This window comes from Pelodiscus sinensis, chromosome 10, assembly GCF_052426305.1.
Source record: "Pelodiscus sinensis isolate ZL-2025 chromosome 10, ASM5242630v1, whole genome shotgun sequence".
Classification (NCBI taxonomy): Eukaryota; Metazoa; Chordata; order Testudines; family Trionychidae; genus Pelodiscus; species Pelodiscus sinensis.
In genome coordinates this window covers 33,463,360-33,480,447 of record NC_143061.1, presented here as the reverse complement: position 1 = coordinate 33,480,447, position 17,088 = coordinate 33,463,360, and positions in this window count along the sequence as shown.

Here is a 17,088-nt window from a genome sequence, read left to right as displayed (position 1 = left end):
TAAGAAACCTATCCAGCATATTGTAGGAATATTTTGAAAGAGAGTACATACAGGTCAGTGTTGAGCATACTGCCTGTTTTCAATAAAATTAAAAAGGAGAGGTGTGTGTGTGTGTGTGTGTGTGTGTGTGTGTACATACAATTTTCAAAAATATATTTATCACTTAGGCCCAACATTTTATAGAACCAAAGATGAGCTTTTGTTGAGTTATGTATAAAGCTATGTTTTTAGTCACAAGTGGGTTTTTTTGAGAAGTTATGGGCAGTAGATAAAAATTCACAGCCGGTGACCTGTCCATAACTTTTACCCCTGCATCTGTGAAGGAGGAGGGCTCGGGGCAGCCCTGCAGTTCCAAGGGTACTGGGATGACAGCTTTGTGGGTAACATGCGAGTGTGGAGAAGGGATGGTGGGACTGGGGCGAGCTCCCAACCCAATTCCTGGGAAACAGCATGCTTATGTTTTTTTCCAGTTCACAATCTTACTTATTTCAGCCAGTTGGTCTAATCTTTCTTCTTTCTCTCATCTCTAAATAAGCATTAATATTTGCTTATCTGTAGTGTTGTGAGTGTCCCCTTTTTGTAGTGGCTTTCTTGTATAAGAGTTGCTGCAATATATTTGTGGCAAGGTAAACAGTATAAGACTTGTCCTAACATATAGCAAGAACAATGTGTCACAACTGCACCTGTGTTTCCCTCTGTGGTTCACCAATGAGTTCTGGATCTAAGATGGATGAACTCGTAACCAAGAGGAAAATCCAGTTGTAGGTTTTGAAGAAATAAAATCTACTGTGTTCCCAGCCATCAAATCTCTTAAGTGGAGAAGCACATCTCACTCTGGCCTGCCTTGTGGAAGTAATGGTAATTCGGAATAGGAAGCCTAGTCCGAACTACCTAGTTCGTGCTGCGTGTAGCCGTGGGGCACGGAGTCCGAACTAGCGGATATTTAAAAGTGGCGGCGCCCAGCAACATGCAAATGAAGCCCGGGAAATTCAAATCCCGGGCTTCATTTGCAACTCAGGTTAACTATATTACCAGTCTAGTTCGAACTAGGGTGGTAGTGTAGACATACCCACAGGTAGTTAGCAGACAGTGATCCTTTCCTCAGGGCTTAGCTTTGAAATGCTGGGGTTTTGCATAACTGGAGTTGGGAATTTAATCTCTCCTTACATATTGCCCAAGAAATACCCTTATGGTCCCAAATGTCTATGCTTGTCTGGCATATTTTCAGTATAATCTTTTGAACTTTCTGGTCTCAAATGTATCGCATCTCTCCCCAAGAGAGATTACATACAGTCCCAGCCTACAGTGATTCATACGTTTAATACAATAAGATCTACAATGATAGTGGAGGAGGAAATTGTTCTATCTGTCTCAATGAGCAAAAGGTCAAGAGTGCAGGAGAACAGCAGAAATTACAACTTCGTAGGACAATCCAATAGTCCTTGCTCAAAGAAAGGATTTAATTCTGTGTGATCTACAGCACCCAGAGCTATTAATCATACCAGGCCCAGTCCTATTTCCCATCTGGTCTTTGGGAACAGAGTTATGCCCCCAATCAAATACTTTGAAGTGCAATGTCCTTTCCTTCATTACCTTTTGTAGGCTCTGATATAATGATTGCATGTTCAAATATATTTGGGATTTGGGCTGAGAAATGCTTTGTCCTGTTGACATCTTCAACTGGATTTAAGCATATGCTTTTAAAATTAAGCAAGATTCAGGCTATCTTTTAGTCATGGGTATTTTTAATAAAAGTAATGTGCAGGTCACATGTGGTGAACAAAAATACATAGCCTGTGATCTATCCTTGACTTTTACTCTCTATATATACCTGACTAAAATTGGGGAGAGGGCACTGCAAATACTCCAGAGGTTGGAGGGTCAGGGTCAGGTGCCTTTCCTAGCTCCTCGGCGATGACCTAGCTACACATGCTACTTTCACTCCAGTTCTGCACCTCCCAATGGCTGGGAACCGTGGCAAATAAGAGCTAAGTTGGTGGTACCTGTGGGCAGAGGCAGGTTATGGAGGTAGGAGCTGAGTGAGGGGAGTTCCTGTTGCCCTTCCAAGGAGCCCCTCCTGTAAATACCGTTCTGCACCTTCACTCCCAGCCCTGAGATTGGGAATTTTTCAATTGGGACTTGTGCCAATTCCTGCTGCTGTGGAGCTGGAACAGTCCAAGGCTGCCCCAGCAGCAGCCAGTGTGGCTAACCCAAGGGCTGCCCGAGCTGCTCAGATGGCTCCTGGGCTGCTGCAGAAAGCACATAGGTCATGGAAAGTTGCAGAATGTGACTTCCATGACCTCTGTGACAAGCTTAAGCATGATGGTGCTTTTCTGAATCGGCGAGGTTAATAGCTAAAGCTCTGCTCAACACCTGTCCAGAGGAAGTGTGGAGGTATATAGAGGAAGGGAGTGGTGATGGTCTGTGGAGATACTCCATGGACACTTGCAATCCATTGGGAAACTGCTCTGTGTGCTCCCAGGGAGAACTGGGTAGCTGTGCCACTTCACTAGAATTTGCCATGAACCTATTAATTTTACTGGATTTGTTTTAAAGAGCATCTTACATAACGTGTCTCTGCCATCGTGTTGCACATTCCCCCTTCTGCTTCTTAAAGCCTGTCATTTTTAAAAAAATGGGACCAAACCTTTTCAAATCTGCACTCATTGCCACTTGCTCTTCGTCATTGTCATACTAATTCATAGCCCCGTTACATGACGGTTGGGCTTTTTAGACAGCTGTTAAGCACTGAGTAGTTATTTGCTTTGTCTGTGTTTTGGGATGCTCTCTGCTCAGATATTTTTATTGCTCTTGCAAATATGGTGAATTTTGAACACATGCTTGAGATTAAGTAGCTGAACAGCTGTCTCTGTTTAGTAAGGGCTAACCATGCTTGTCAAGTTATGCTCTATAATAGGAGGCTCAACCTACTCAACATATTTTAGGCAAGGTTTTTTTTACTTGTTAGTAAAGACTGATATCATCCCTATCACTCCCCTGAGAGCAATCAGTCTGTCTCCGATCACCCAGTTTTCTCTTAAAATTGATTCTCAAAATTTGCTTGAGGGAAGAAAGATGCTCTACTATCAGCAAAGAAGGGGGAAAAATAAGTAAAAGGGGGACACTTCAGAATTTGGAGAGATGCACCCTGTTATAGCAGTCCATTAAAAATGAAGCTTCAGGGGTAGCCGAGTTAGTCTGTACAGGATAAACTTCAACAACAACAAATGGTCTGGTAGCACTTTAGACTAACAAACCATGTACTGTAGATGGTATCATGAGCTTTTGTGGGCACAGCCCTCTTCTTCAGATGACTGGAGTTTTGAGTTTAGGATGGGCCTGCACCCATGATACCATCTACAGTACATGGTTTGTTAGTCTATAAAGTGCTACCAGACCATTTGTTGTTGTTTAAGTTTATCATTAAAAATAAGTTTGAACAAAACTGAAAATGTAAACTTATTGCCCCCTGTGGGTTTGACACATTTTACTTTTTCATTCACTATAGTTTGTTATAAAAGTACTTAAGACTCTTCACATTTCAATATACCTTTTAAATACTGAGTAGGTTTTCTTTGTTTTCTGCTTTTGTTGTCCAATTGAATGTTAAACTTCTTCCCTCTGAAAAGCTGGTATGGGCTAAAGAAGTTTTCTTTAATGATTATTTTGCAGAGTCAAGATAATATTTGCATGTTCTGCATCTTGATTTTTTTTTTCTAGCTAAACTACAACCAGGTACAGATTCTCAGCTAGTGTAAACTTAGAAAAGCGTCTTTGAAATTAAAGGATCTACACTGAAGATCTGTCACAATTGTGTGTATTATATTAGCTTCCTGTTTGCTAGATGTCCTCCTCAGAAGGCATAATCATTAAGGCTACATTTTTATTGTCCTCCTTTATCTTGAAAATATAAACTTATTGCTCCCATGAATATATTTTGAAGTAATAATGCAATCCAAACTTATTTTTCATTTCCTTTATTCCTGGGATAAAATTTATTCTTCATTGCTAGGAATTTCTTACTCTTCACTAGTTTCCTTGGTTATATATACAAATCTGGATCCAGTGAAAATGTCAGAATAGGCTTCTTCCCTTAGGAGCAGATTACTTACCACACTAACACATACTCAGCCAATTTTTGTGTTTGCATAGAATATAATAGAATATTAGGACTGGAAGGGACTTCAAGAGATCATCAAATCCAGTCCCCTGTCCTTATGGCAGGACCCAGTACTGTCTAGTCCATCCCTGATCGACATTTAACCCACTCTTAAATATCTTCAGAGATGGAGACTCCACAACCCCTCTAGGCAATTTATTCCAGTGCTTAACCACCCTGACAGTTAGTAACTTTTTTGAAATGTCCAACCTAAACCTCCTTTGCTGCAGTTAAAGATCATTGCGTCCTGTTCTATCCTCAGAGGCCAGGAAGAACAATTTTTCTCCTTTCTCCTTGTGATACCTAAAAACCGCTATCATGTCCCCTCTCAATCTTCTCTTTTCCAAGCTAAACAAGCCCAATTCTTTGTCTTCCTTCATAGCTCATGTTCTCTAGACCTTTAATCATTCTTGTTGCTCTTCTCTGGACCTTCTCCAATTTCTCCACATCCTTCTTGAAATGGGGTGACCAGAACTGGACACAATACTCCAACTGAGGCCTAATCAGTGCAGAGTTAAGCAGAAGAATGACTTCTTGTCTTGTTCAACACACCTGTTAATGTGCAACCCACACACCTTGGCTATGTCTACACTCGTGGCTTCTTGCACAAGAATATCTTGTGCAAGGGTTCTTGTGCAAGAAGTCCTTGCACAAGAAAACATCCACACTGCCATGTGTGCATTGTGCTTTTGCGCAAAAGCTCCTATGGCAGCGTGGACGCTCTTTTGCGCAAGAAAGCTCAGACGGCCATTTTAGCCATAGGGCTTTCTTGCACAAGAAATCCCTGCCGAGCCTCCACACTGCCCTCTTGCGCAAGAGCTCCTGCGCAAGAGGGCTTACACCTGTTAAAAAAGAGAGTAGCTCTTGCACAAGAAGCCCTCTCTTATCACTCCATACTGTAAATTTCCTTGTGCAAAAGCGGGCGGGCAATGTAGACGCTCTGCGGATTCTTGCACAAGAATGGCCATACTTGTGCAAGAAGCCGCGAGTGTAGACATAGCCCTAGTGTGGTTATTGAACAATGCAAGTGGTACCTAGACCACAACAACAGTTAAGACCAAGAGACCTCTACATCACAGGCTGGAAGCTCAGAGAATAGAGGCTCCTATACTCAGCTCCAGGGATCCCATGTTCAAATCTGCTTGGTGGTGGCTACAAATGCATCCTAGAATCATATTTGCTTTTTTTGCAACAGTATCACACTGCTGACTCCTATTTAGCTTGTGGTCCACTATAACCCCTACATCCCTTTCTGCCGTACTCCTTCCTTGACTGTCGCTTCCCATTCTGTACGTGTGAAACTGATTGTTCCTTCCTAAGCAGAGCACTCTGCATTTGTCCTTATTAAACTTCATCCTGTTTACCTCAGATAATTTCTCTAATTTCTCCAGATCATTTTGAATTATGTCCCTGTCCTCCAAAGCAGTTGCAACCTCTCCCAGATTAATATAATCTGCAAACTTAATAAGCGTACTTTCTGTGCTAATATCTAAATCGTTGATGAAGATATTGAACAGAGCTGGTCCCAAAACAGACCCCTGAAGAACCCCACTTGTTATACCTTTCTAGCAGGATTGTGAACAGGATTGTATGTTGCCATGTTTTGAGAAAGTATTGATATATTATGTTACCTCTGTGCATTAATGAATAGATTGCCTAAATCTACTCTCAATAAAGGCTATTCTTAAAGGCATAATTAATACAGAGAAAAGAAGATCTTTGTTCTTTACTATAATAGCAAGTACTAAATAAAGGTGGCTTTGTTTAAATTTAGAAATTGGTGGACACTCTCAGCTGCTTTTTATACAATACCTTGCGCCTTCCTCAAGTATGGACAGAATCTGTCCTTTTTGTGTGCAAATCCTTCCAAGCTCCACAGGACATTGATGTATGTTTTTTGATTGCTACAGTCCCTTTATTGCTTCTAGGACCTGTGGAATGAGGTGTACCGGTAGTTCGGAATAGGAAGGCTAATCTGAACTACCTACATCGTGCCGTGAGTAGCCGCGGGCACGGAGTCCGAACTAGCGGGGGCTTTAAAAATGGCGGCGCCCGGCAAGATGCAAATGAAGCCCGGGATATTTAAATCCCGGGCTTCATTTGCAACTTCGGTTACCTACATTAACCACCCTAGTTCGAACTAGGGTGGTAGTGTAGACATACCCATGTAGAGTATGTGAAAGATCACAGCCAAAATTTGTCTAGAGGAAAGTGCCTCAAGAGGCGTTGTTTTAAATAAGTGCAGGTTAATATGATGAGAAAAGGTATTATCTTTTTGAGGGTTACCTTTATATGCAATAGAATTCTTTGTTTAAAGTTGAAAAAACCCACTGGCTAGTATTTTGTTCTCTTGTTTATATTCAACGTACTTCAAGTTCACAGAACTAAGTCAGAATATGCAAATACCTCCTGTAAAAGTTTTCATCATAAATTTATCCTCTCAGTGTATGGAATCCTTTTAGAAACTTAATCATTGTTAGACTTCTTATCCCATACCTTTCTGAATTTTGTACTTTAAAGAAGAATTTTATAGAAGGGTTTCCCTGTGCAAAACATTGTTGAAATGACATATGGAATTGAAATTTGACATTTTGAGGAGACATGTAAGAAGTCCAAGGAATTGTTTGAATTCAACTTTCATTAACAACTCTGACAGTTTATGTAAAAGTTAAACTTCCTATAGCACTAATGCCAACTTCGTTTTTGCATTGTCATTTAACTGCGTGGAACACACTTCATTGAGAGTATTAATCAAATTGTGCTTTTTTGGTACTATTGTTTTTTGTAATGATTAGCTATTTAATCAGAAAAACTTGACAAAATAATGTTGACTTGAATTATTATTAAATGTCAACCTGTGGTTCATAGCCCAAATTATTGAAAAAGATCATAACAATTCTGTCCTATTTCATAATATATTAACATAAGTTAGAAAAAACAGTCTTAAGCAATCATTTCATTTTGCCTTTGAAATGGTTACAGAACCAACTTTAACACTTTCCACAGAGTGATTTAAAAGTCAGTAATCTTTTACTAGAAGTTTGTTTTCTTGTTTTACATTGTCTCTACTTAACCAAACAGGAATAACTTGCTGTTCAAGTAGCCCTAGCCACCCTCCCCCCCCAAAAAGTTCAAAACTTAGTTTTGTTATGAGAGTGTTTTGCTCTTTTAAGCAAATGAAATCTACCTAACATCACCAATGTACTGTGCCATATACTTGATAGAGTTGTGACTCAGGAAGAGGACTAAAGATTATAATTCAGGGCAAACACCTGGAGACACCTACTTAAAATCAACATTATCCAAGTACTTCTTTGATTAGAGTGAAACTTTAGAACTGACTCCCTCTGCTTTTAAAAAGTGGTGTAATTACTGTGCTTTGGAAAAAAAATCATTTGGCCACAACAAACTATTTTGTGTGGTTAACAGAAACTGGTTTCTAAGAATTTAGCAAAGTATTTAACTCCATAAATCATTTTCTGTCTCAGATCCCATATAATTTTTTTTATTGGTTTTAGCAATTACTTTGTGGTTTGTTGGGGGCATACAAAAAGATGACAGAGTCAATATATTAAGAAATGGAGAAACTTCAGCATAGTGTATGAATGGAAAAATACTAGGCTCTGTGCAATCAGTGCTTTTTATACATGATTGGTTTTTCGGTCTATAAACGAATATTTTGTCTGTGTCACTATATATCTTCACACACACAGCCAGCTGAGATTCATTAGCTCTATGAGGTGTATGGTAGGTTTGTGCTTAGACAGCTTCAGTCTGGATAGCTTGTGATACAATTTATTCTACTTGCAAAATCTGGAGTATAGTTGACAGAGGAAGTTCCTGATAAAAATTGTCTTGGGGTCAGAAAGTGAAATGAAGCAGGAAAGTCAAATGGAAAACTATTCTGGGTCTGATCTCCTTTTTCCTTATGCTGATGTAAATAACTCCATTGAAGTCAACAGACACACACCAGTTTAAAAGCAATTTAACCTGGAGGAAAATTATTCCCTGTGGACTCAGACTATTTAAATATGAATATGAAATAGACAATGGACCTCTTTGGCGACTATGAGCCTGCTAGGACCAGGTTAGGAATCCTTCAATCTGAATAGTCTCAGAGGGGTAGCTGTGTTAGTCTGTAACTAAAGTAACGTTAAAAAAATGGTCCTGTAGCACCTTAGAGACTAACCAAAAAACCTATAGGTGGTATCATGAGTTTTTGTGGGCACAACCTACTTCCTCAGATGACAGATATGGAGCAAAAGGCACAGAACCTACAGGATCTAACCCCATAAGCCACCACATCAGAGGCTCATACAACTGCACATCCACTAATCTGAGATATGCCATCAAGTACCAGCAATGCCCCTCTGACATGTGTATTGGTAAAATTGTATGATGTCTACAACAAAGGATTAATGGACACAAATCAGAAACCTGTTGGAAAACATTTCAACTTGCCCGGGCACTCATTTCATAGATTTAAAGGTGGCTATTCCCTTACAAAGGAATTTCAGAAATCAGCTAGAACTATGGTATCCAATCAGTTCTGAAGTGGTAGTCTATAGTGAACTAGCTACACTCAACTGCCCAAATAGATACATGTGGCTAGTGTGTTGGACACCATGGACCTAGAGAGAGAGTCTGCGGAACTGGCCTTCATATGCAAATTTGACAGTCTCTCGTGGCTTGAACAAAGACATGAACTGGATGGGCTGTTATATTCAACACTTAAATGACATCAAAAGCTAAGTATCAGGTACTCACAGCCCACTCTATTAGCCTCATTTAGCATAGACACTTTTATTGGCAAGTTTTCCCCCCTCCCCCTCTCCTGTCTTTCTGCTTTTTATTTGAAGCTCTATGCCTTTTGCACCATATTTGTCTTCTGAGGAAACAGGTTGTGCACACACAAGCTCATGATACTATCTGTATGTTTTTTGGTTAGGGTGTGTCTAGACTGCAGGGTTTTGTCGACAAAAGTGGTCTTTTGTCGACAAAACTATACCAGCGTCTACACTACCACTGAGTTCTGTCGACATAACGTTGACAGAACTCAGCAGTTTTGTCGACGCTGGTAAACCTCATTTTACGAGGCATAACGTCTTTGTCGACAGAGTTCTGTCGACAAAAAGGGCAGTCTGGACGCTGGGGGTTCTTTTGTCGACAGAAAAAGACCTCCAAGCAAGCCCCCTGCTGGACAGTCCTTCTTCAGGAAAAACCTCTTTTTGGTCCTGTCTGTAGCCATGTTTTAAAGGCACAGACACCCCTGGCAGGCATTGTGACAGGAAGCTGGCCACTGTGAGAGCCTGTCAGCCCAGAGCTCTCCCAGAGTCACCTGCACGTGGCCATGTGTGCAGCTCCAGCGCCACAAGGCCCCCAAGAACCTTTGAGGGAGCCAGCCCTGGTGCCCACAGGCAACAAAAAGAGAGTCTGACCCTGCTTGAACTGTGGGGGGAGGAGGAAGCAGTCCAGGCCCTGCACACCCGGCGCAGGAACGCCAGCATCTATGGCCGCATGGCTCAGGGGCTGGCCGGTAAAGGGCACCACCCGAGGACACTCCAACAGGTCCGGGCCAAAGTGAAAGAACTTCACCAGGGATACATTAAGGCCGAGAGCAGAGCTCGGCTTCAGGTGCAGCCCCAGTGCACTGCACCTACTATCAAGAACTGGACCACATCCTGGGAGGCCAGGAACCTATGTCTGCACCAGTGCTCGTGCAGACAGGGTTGCACACACCAGTGCAGCAGAGCCGGCAGGAGGTCGCCAGGGAAGATGTGGAGGAGGAGGAGGAGCAGATGGAGGACACCCTGATCCTGACTCTGCAGCCTGTCCCAGAGATGCAGGAAGCCTCGCAGGCACCCTCCGACACTGGAGAAGGAACACCAGGTGAGTGCAGGCAGGGTCACAGACACAGCACAGGGGAGGTGGGAGCAGAGAGGATGCAGAGCAGTGTTCACATCTTGGTCCTCCCTCCTGGACAGCTTGAATCTCTCTGTGCATGTACAAGCAGGCGGGCAGGTGGTGGGTATGTGGGGGGGGGGGGGGCATGGGAGACCCAAGGTGCAGCAGGCCCCTGTCCTACTGTGGCTGCACACTGATCTGGCCTGGACGGCCACAGTGGAGGGCGGGAGCATCTAGGGGGTGGAGGTGGGCATTGTCCTAGCCACAACGGGTCCCCTGTGCAGCCAAGGCGTCTGGCAAGGCCAGATGTGGCCTACCAGTAACAACATTCCCATCCCTTGTTGTATGGACTTGTGTGTGAATTGCTAACACTGATCGATTCTCCCTCTTCTTCTCCACAGCTGGACCTGCTGCTGCTGTCCGCCGAGCAACTCCTGTGCCACTACCCACCCGGTCCCACAGCACCCGCAGGCATTGGAGGACCTACAACGACCTCCTGAGGAGGCATGTGGAGGCCATGGAGAAAATTGAGGGGACCATGACCAAAATGCAAGAGACCATGGCTGAAAGAGCGAGGGAGGAGGCTCGGTGGCATACTCCCCTGCTGCAGGACTTCCTCCCATAGTGGAGCACAATGTGTGCCACTGTCCGGGAGTCCCTGGCTGTGCCAGGTCCTCTCCCCCTGGGGACTCCTCCTGCCCATCCAGCTCCAGCCCCCTCTGACCCCCCATCCTCCTCCTCAGCCCCCTCTGACCCCCCTTCTTCTCCCTCAGCCCCTGCCCCTCCCCCCCCCGCTAGAGCAGAGTCATTGTCAGACCCAACTCAAGCCTGAGGATGGCAGGGTCCACGGACAAGAGGTGGCAAAGCCTTGCGGCCCAGGCGAGGCCGCCATTACCCTTAAGTTGTCTGCCCTCCCTCCCTCGCTCCATGTTGGAAATCCCCCCTCCCTCCCTCCCTCCAGGTTGAAATCCCCCCTCCTACCACAGTTATAAACACAAGTTAATAGTTTAAAAAAAAGTTTATTTTTCAGTTTTTAAACAATTCTATTTTTTATAACAGATCTAAATTCTAACGTTACTCCTTGATAAACATATATTTCAAGTTTAACATGGTGTGTGCGCCTTAATTGTTCAGAGGCTGATGCAGGGATGGATTGTGGGAGGGAAGGTTTTGGGATTGGGGGGAAAGGCCCACAGACCCCATTGGGGATACCTTGGGGAGTCATAGGGCTCCAGCTGAGAAGTGCTCACGCAGAGCCTCTTGGATGCGAACCCCCGCCTGATAGGCTTGGCGAACAGCAGCTGTCCGGGGCTGCGCAAACCGCCTGCCCTCCACTTCAGCCATTGGCCCCCAACCTGGGAGGAAGGCCTCCCCTTTGCTGTCCACCAGGTTGTGGAGGATGCAACATGCTGCCACCACCTCTGGGATATTGTGTTCTCCCATGTCAAGGCGAGATAGCAGACACCTAAACCTTCCATTCAACTGGCCAAATGCGCATTTCACCTGTAAACAGGCGCGTGTCAGGTGCGCATTAAACACTTCCTTGCTCGGGTCAGATGCCCTGTGTATGGCTTTATAAGCCAGGGCATGAGAGGGTACGCCGCATGGGCCACACTGCAGACCGGCATCTCTACGTCCCCAATAGCAGAGGTTCGCTGGGGGAAGAAGGTTCCTGTCTGCAGCCTTTCGTACAGGTGTGAATTGCGGAAAATCCAAGCATCATGCGCCCGGCTCAACCACCCCACACACAGGTCCGTAAATAGTCCACGGTGGTCAACCAGGGCCTGCAGCACAATGGAAAAGTACCCTTTTCTGTTGATATACCGGGCGGCTTGATGGGGTGGTGCACGGATGGGAATGTGCGTTCCATTGAGCGCTCCTCCGCAGTTTGGGAATCCCAGCCCTGCAAAACCAGCCATGATGGTGTCTAGGTCTCCGAGGCGGACAATCCGATTCAGCAGCTGTGAGTTGATAGCCCTCACCACCTGCAAAAATAGACACATACAAACACACACAGATTATGAAGTCAGAGGGGTTGCCCAAGTCCTTTGGTGACCATCCGCCCCCCCCAAGAACCCAGAACCTCCCCCCCCCCAGTGATTGCTCCCAGTAGTATCCTGGTGTAAGACACAGGAGCCCTCCACCACCTCCCCTCCATTGCCCCCCACCCACCCTTTTTCGGTTACAGTCCCCTTACGGACTGCCCTCCCCCCGTCCCCAAGGGACTTACCTCCATCAACACAGCACCTACAGTAGATCTCCCCACACCAAACTGCTGTCCCACTGACCGGTAGCTATCAGGAGTGGCCACCTTCCAGAGGGCAATAGCTACCCTCTTCTCCAGCGGGATGGCAGGGCGCAGGTGGGTGTCCTGTTGTTGCAGGGTGGGGGCAAGCCAGTTGCAAAGCTCCAGGAAGGTGGACTTCCGCATCCTGAAGTTTTGGAGCCAAGCCTGATCATCCCACTGCTCCATTACGAGCCGGTCCCACCAGTCCGTACTTGTTTCCATCCTCCAACATCGCCTGTCCGGGAAAAAGTTCGGAGGCAGGAACAGTGCTGCTGCATCCTGAAGGAGAGGCTCCAGTCTAGGCTCAGGTTCCGGACCAGGCATTAACAGCATGATAGTCTCATGCAGTTGCAGCAGCATTTGAAGCACCGTGGAGTGGGGCCAGCGCCTGGCCAGGGGAAGCTCTTGCTCCATGGTAAACAAAGGTTAGGAAAAACCTTCAAAAAAACCCAACAAAACCCCACACTACTGTGCTGTGCCAGGAAGCAGGGCACTCCAAACAGGCACTGCAGAACCTTTGCTATCCCTCTAGGCAGCTGCAGCAGCAGAGCAATGGCTAGTCGGGGGGGGGGGGGGTGTCCCTTTTAGCATGCGTCTCTGCAAAGTGCAGGCAGCAGAACAAGGAAGTACATGCTGCCCCTGTGACTTGGCAAAGCAGTTCTGGGTACTTTCTTCTGTCGACAGAGCGCCCTGGAGTCTGGACGCTCTCTGTTGACAAAGCAAATAGTTTTGTCTATGGCTTGATATAGTCTAGACGCGCTTTGTCGACAGAAGTTTTGTCAACAGAATCTGTCGACAAAACTTCTGTCGACAAAACCCTGTAGTCTAGACGTACCCTTAGTCTCTAAAGTGCTAAAGACCATTGTTGTTTTTTAATTTTTTTTCAGTCAGAATAGTGAACCTTCAGAAGTGGTCCCAGTGAAACCAATGAGATTACTTGTGTGAGCAGTTGCTCATGGTGGAATTAAGGGTTTCACAGTGGCCCTATGAAACTTGGCTTTACAGAACTGAATTGCAGAAAATTAATGCTAGAATCAGTACAGGAGTATACCAGTGCTGCATGAATCTACTAATATACCTGTTAGCAAAAAATACAATGCATTTGCATTGGGCCATTACGTGAAACGCACCACCCTAACTTGCTGGAAAGTTAACACATGTCAAATTGCCCGAGTACAAAAGTGCTTTTTATCCAGAAATGGATAACAATTTCTAAGAATAAGTAAATACTTACTAAGGGTTAGGAAGAGCTGTATATTTGCTGTTCCCTGAATTAATAGGAGTAATTTTGTGCAATTTGCTTAAGAGGTTTAAAGAGTGAAGACCTAACAGCTTTGTTCTTCATTATTATTTCTTAGCCTCTTTTCTGACTTGGAAAACTTGAGCTTGGTGGCAATACGTCTTTCTATTTGCCATCTTTGAGTAAATATTGTGCCACAAGGAGTGTTTGTTCACTTTAGTTTTGTTGCTCTGTTTTTAGTTTAAAATAGAGGAGACTTCTGACAGTGCATTCTCTGTGACACCCCCTTAATATACAGTGGGCATAACACTGACAGTCAGAACTGAACCTGGGACCTCTGGATCTTAGTGCATGAGAATCTTCTTTCTGTCTGTCTCTGTTTCACTCTCGTGATTCACACCCAGTAGGTGTGTGGGATTCATGCGCATCTCTCAAGCCAGTCCAAAATAACACAACTCAGTTGATAACGTACCTCATTGTATTAAGAAATAAATGCAAAACTTATCTCTTTGATTTGGCATTTCATCCACTCAGCTTTACACAAACACATAGATCCCATCATCAGCCCTCCCAACATGCATGCATGTCCAAAAAATAGCTCCACTAAAAATGCAACACCACCTCCATCTACCAAGCCCTTGGTTTGTATAACTTCTGGAATTTCTGTGCATCACATTCCCTCCCACTCCCTGAGGCATTTGAAGAAGAGATTAGTGAGGGGTAGCTGAGTAGGATTTTGTAATTATTATGGCTCTATCTGTCCATCAATTTATTGTTTCGTATCTGATAAAATGGATATTAATTTATTGTCAAGGTACCCAAATAATCACACCAGAGTGATGCTTAGAATTATTACATGTTGAAAGAATATATAGATTTAAATACATTTCCTGGGCCATTTGGCTATCCAAACATCTAATGACATTGCATTAATAAATAATTGCTCATAGAAATACACAGGGTAGGTTTACATGCATTTTGTGTGTGTTTATACACATTTCGTGTGTGTTGTATGTAGGTGAAGCCCCATGTTGGTCTCATAATATAGAAATAGAAGGTGGGTGATGTCATTGTTTATCAGACCATTTTCTGTTGGCAAGAGGCAAGTTTTAAAACTTACACAGAGCTCTTCTTTGGATCCAATAAAATATATGATCTCACCCAACTTGTCACTATGTGTTTGCAGTTACTCTGAGGGTATGTCTACACTGCAAAGTTAATTCGAAATAACAGCTGTTATTTAGAAATTAACTTCAATAGTGTTTATATGTGCAAACCGCTATTTTGAATTTAATTTGAAATAGCGGAGCACTTAATTCAAATTTGGTAAACCTCATTCTATGAGGAGTAACGCCAAATTCGAAATAGCTAATTTGAAATAAGTGCTTTGTAGACACTTAATTCGAATTAGCTGGCCCCCAGCCCTTCCCAGTTTCCCCTGGTTGCCAGTCTGGGCCAAACCAGGAAAACTCCTCTCCTTTCCCCCAACCCCGGATTCCTTAAAGGGGTAGACTCTGGCCAATGGCACGTGCCACAGCCAGGCCTGCCAGCAGCCTCTGCCCCTGACCCAGTGGCCCCAGGATAGCCAGGCAGCCAGTGCCAGCCAGCCATCCCCCTGCCCAGTCTCCCAGCACCCAGGGGCCAGCCAGGGGCTGTAGATGGCGTGCGCCCACCTGGACTGGTGCGGAGATCATGGATCTCATAGAGGCAGTCCCCCAATGTCCATGATCTCTGCATCAGGAGGAGGAACATGGTCCAGAAAGGCTGATGCTAACGCGCGCGCACACACACACACACACACACACACTCTCTCTCTCTTCTAACACCAAAAACAGGACTATGTAGCACTTTAAAGACTAACAAGATGGTTTATTAGGTGATGAGCTTTCGTGGGCCAGATTTGATTTGATCTGAGGAAGTGGGTTTGGCCCACGAAAGCTCATCACCTAATAAACCATCTTGTTAGTCTTTAAAGTGCTACATAGTCCTATTTTTTGTTTCAGCTAGACCAGACTAACACGGCTACATTTCTATTACTTTTAACACCGGCATTGTTTGTTTTCCTGTGTAGAGCAGTGTTATGGAAATCTACAACAGAAATTAAGGTAAATTATTTCTAAGGTAAAGAACTGCAGGAAAACTTCAGAATCTGTTTAATAAAAAAGACTTTCTTGCAACACCAAAAATGCTAAGTGGAGAAAACCACCCTAAAGTATCAAATATGGTAAAAAAAAAAAAAAAATGAAGGAAATTTTAGGGCAAGTTCTAAGGAAATCACTGACACAACTGGTGTCCTGTACAGTGATGTCATTTAAATCAGTTTTGGCTCTGTGAACTGTTCTGTAGGTAAGCTGTAGATTTTATTTTTGAATGTAAACTAAGACCAATGTAAAATGAGGCACATCTGTTTTGGTACAGGTTGTTCCAGCTCCTTATGTAGAGTTACCAGATGGGTTTCAAAACAATACTGGACACACTTGATCTCAGAATGCGAGTGGGGGGGGGGGGATGGCCAGGAGGAGGTCGGGGGGAATGGAGCTGGCTAGGGGAGAGTGGGGGGAGGAAGGAGGACAAGCTGGTGGGGAGCAGGGCTGGCCAGGAGAGGTCTGAACAGGGCATCAATGAGGGCTTGAGGAGCAGGGCTGGCCAGGGGAGATCAGGGGAAGGAACTGGCCGGTTGGAAGCAGGGTTGGCCAGGAGGGGGTTGGTTTCTAGGTATTCGTCTGGCTCTTTCAATTTGCTTTTTTATTTTATTTATTTTTTATTTGCGGTTGTATTGAAGGACTTGGCTATAGATGATGGATCGTATGGTGTGTTTATTGTCTTTTCTTTGTTGTAGGGAATAGAAGTGTGTATAGTAGATTTCTTGTCTGGTGGAACAAAAGTCTTGCAAGGTGTTAGTCAGTGTGGATGTTTGTCTTGAGATGAGACTCTCCAAGTTAGAAATGTCATTCTTGATGTTTTTCTGTTTCTTATATAAAATACTTATCAGGTGGTTCCTTAATTTCTTGGATACCACTCTCTACAGAAAACCCACTGACTCATACAGTTACCTACATGCCTCCAACTCCTATCCAGAACACACCATACGATCCATCATCTATAGCCAAGCTATAGATACAACCACATCTGCTCTAATCCCACTGACAGAGACCAGAAATTTCAGGATCTCTACCAAGCATTTATAAACCTCAAGTACCCACCCGGAGAAATAAAAAAGCAAATTGAAAGAGCCAGATGAATACCTAGAAACCATCAACTTCAAGATAGACCCAAGAAAACCAACAATAGAACACCACTTGTCATCACCTACAGCCCCCAACTTAAACCTGTCCAACACATTATCAATAAACTACAGCCTATACTGGAACAGGATACTAAACTCCAAGAGTCTCTGGGAGACAGACCCATAGTCTCCTATAGACAACCACCTAACCTCAAGATGATTCTTACCAACAACCACAGGACATACCACACTAATACCAACCCTGGTACCTT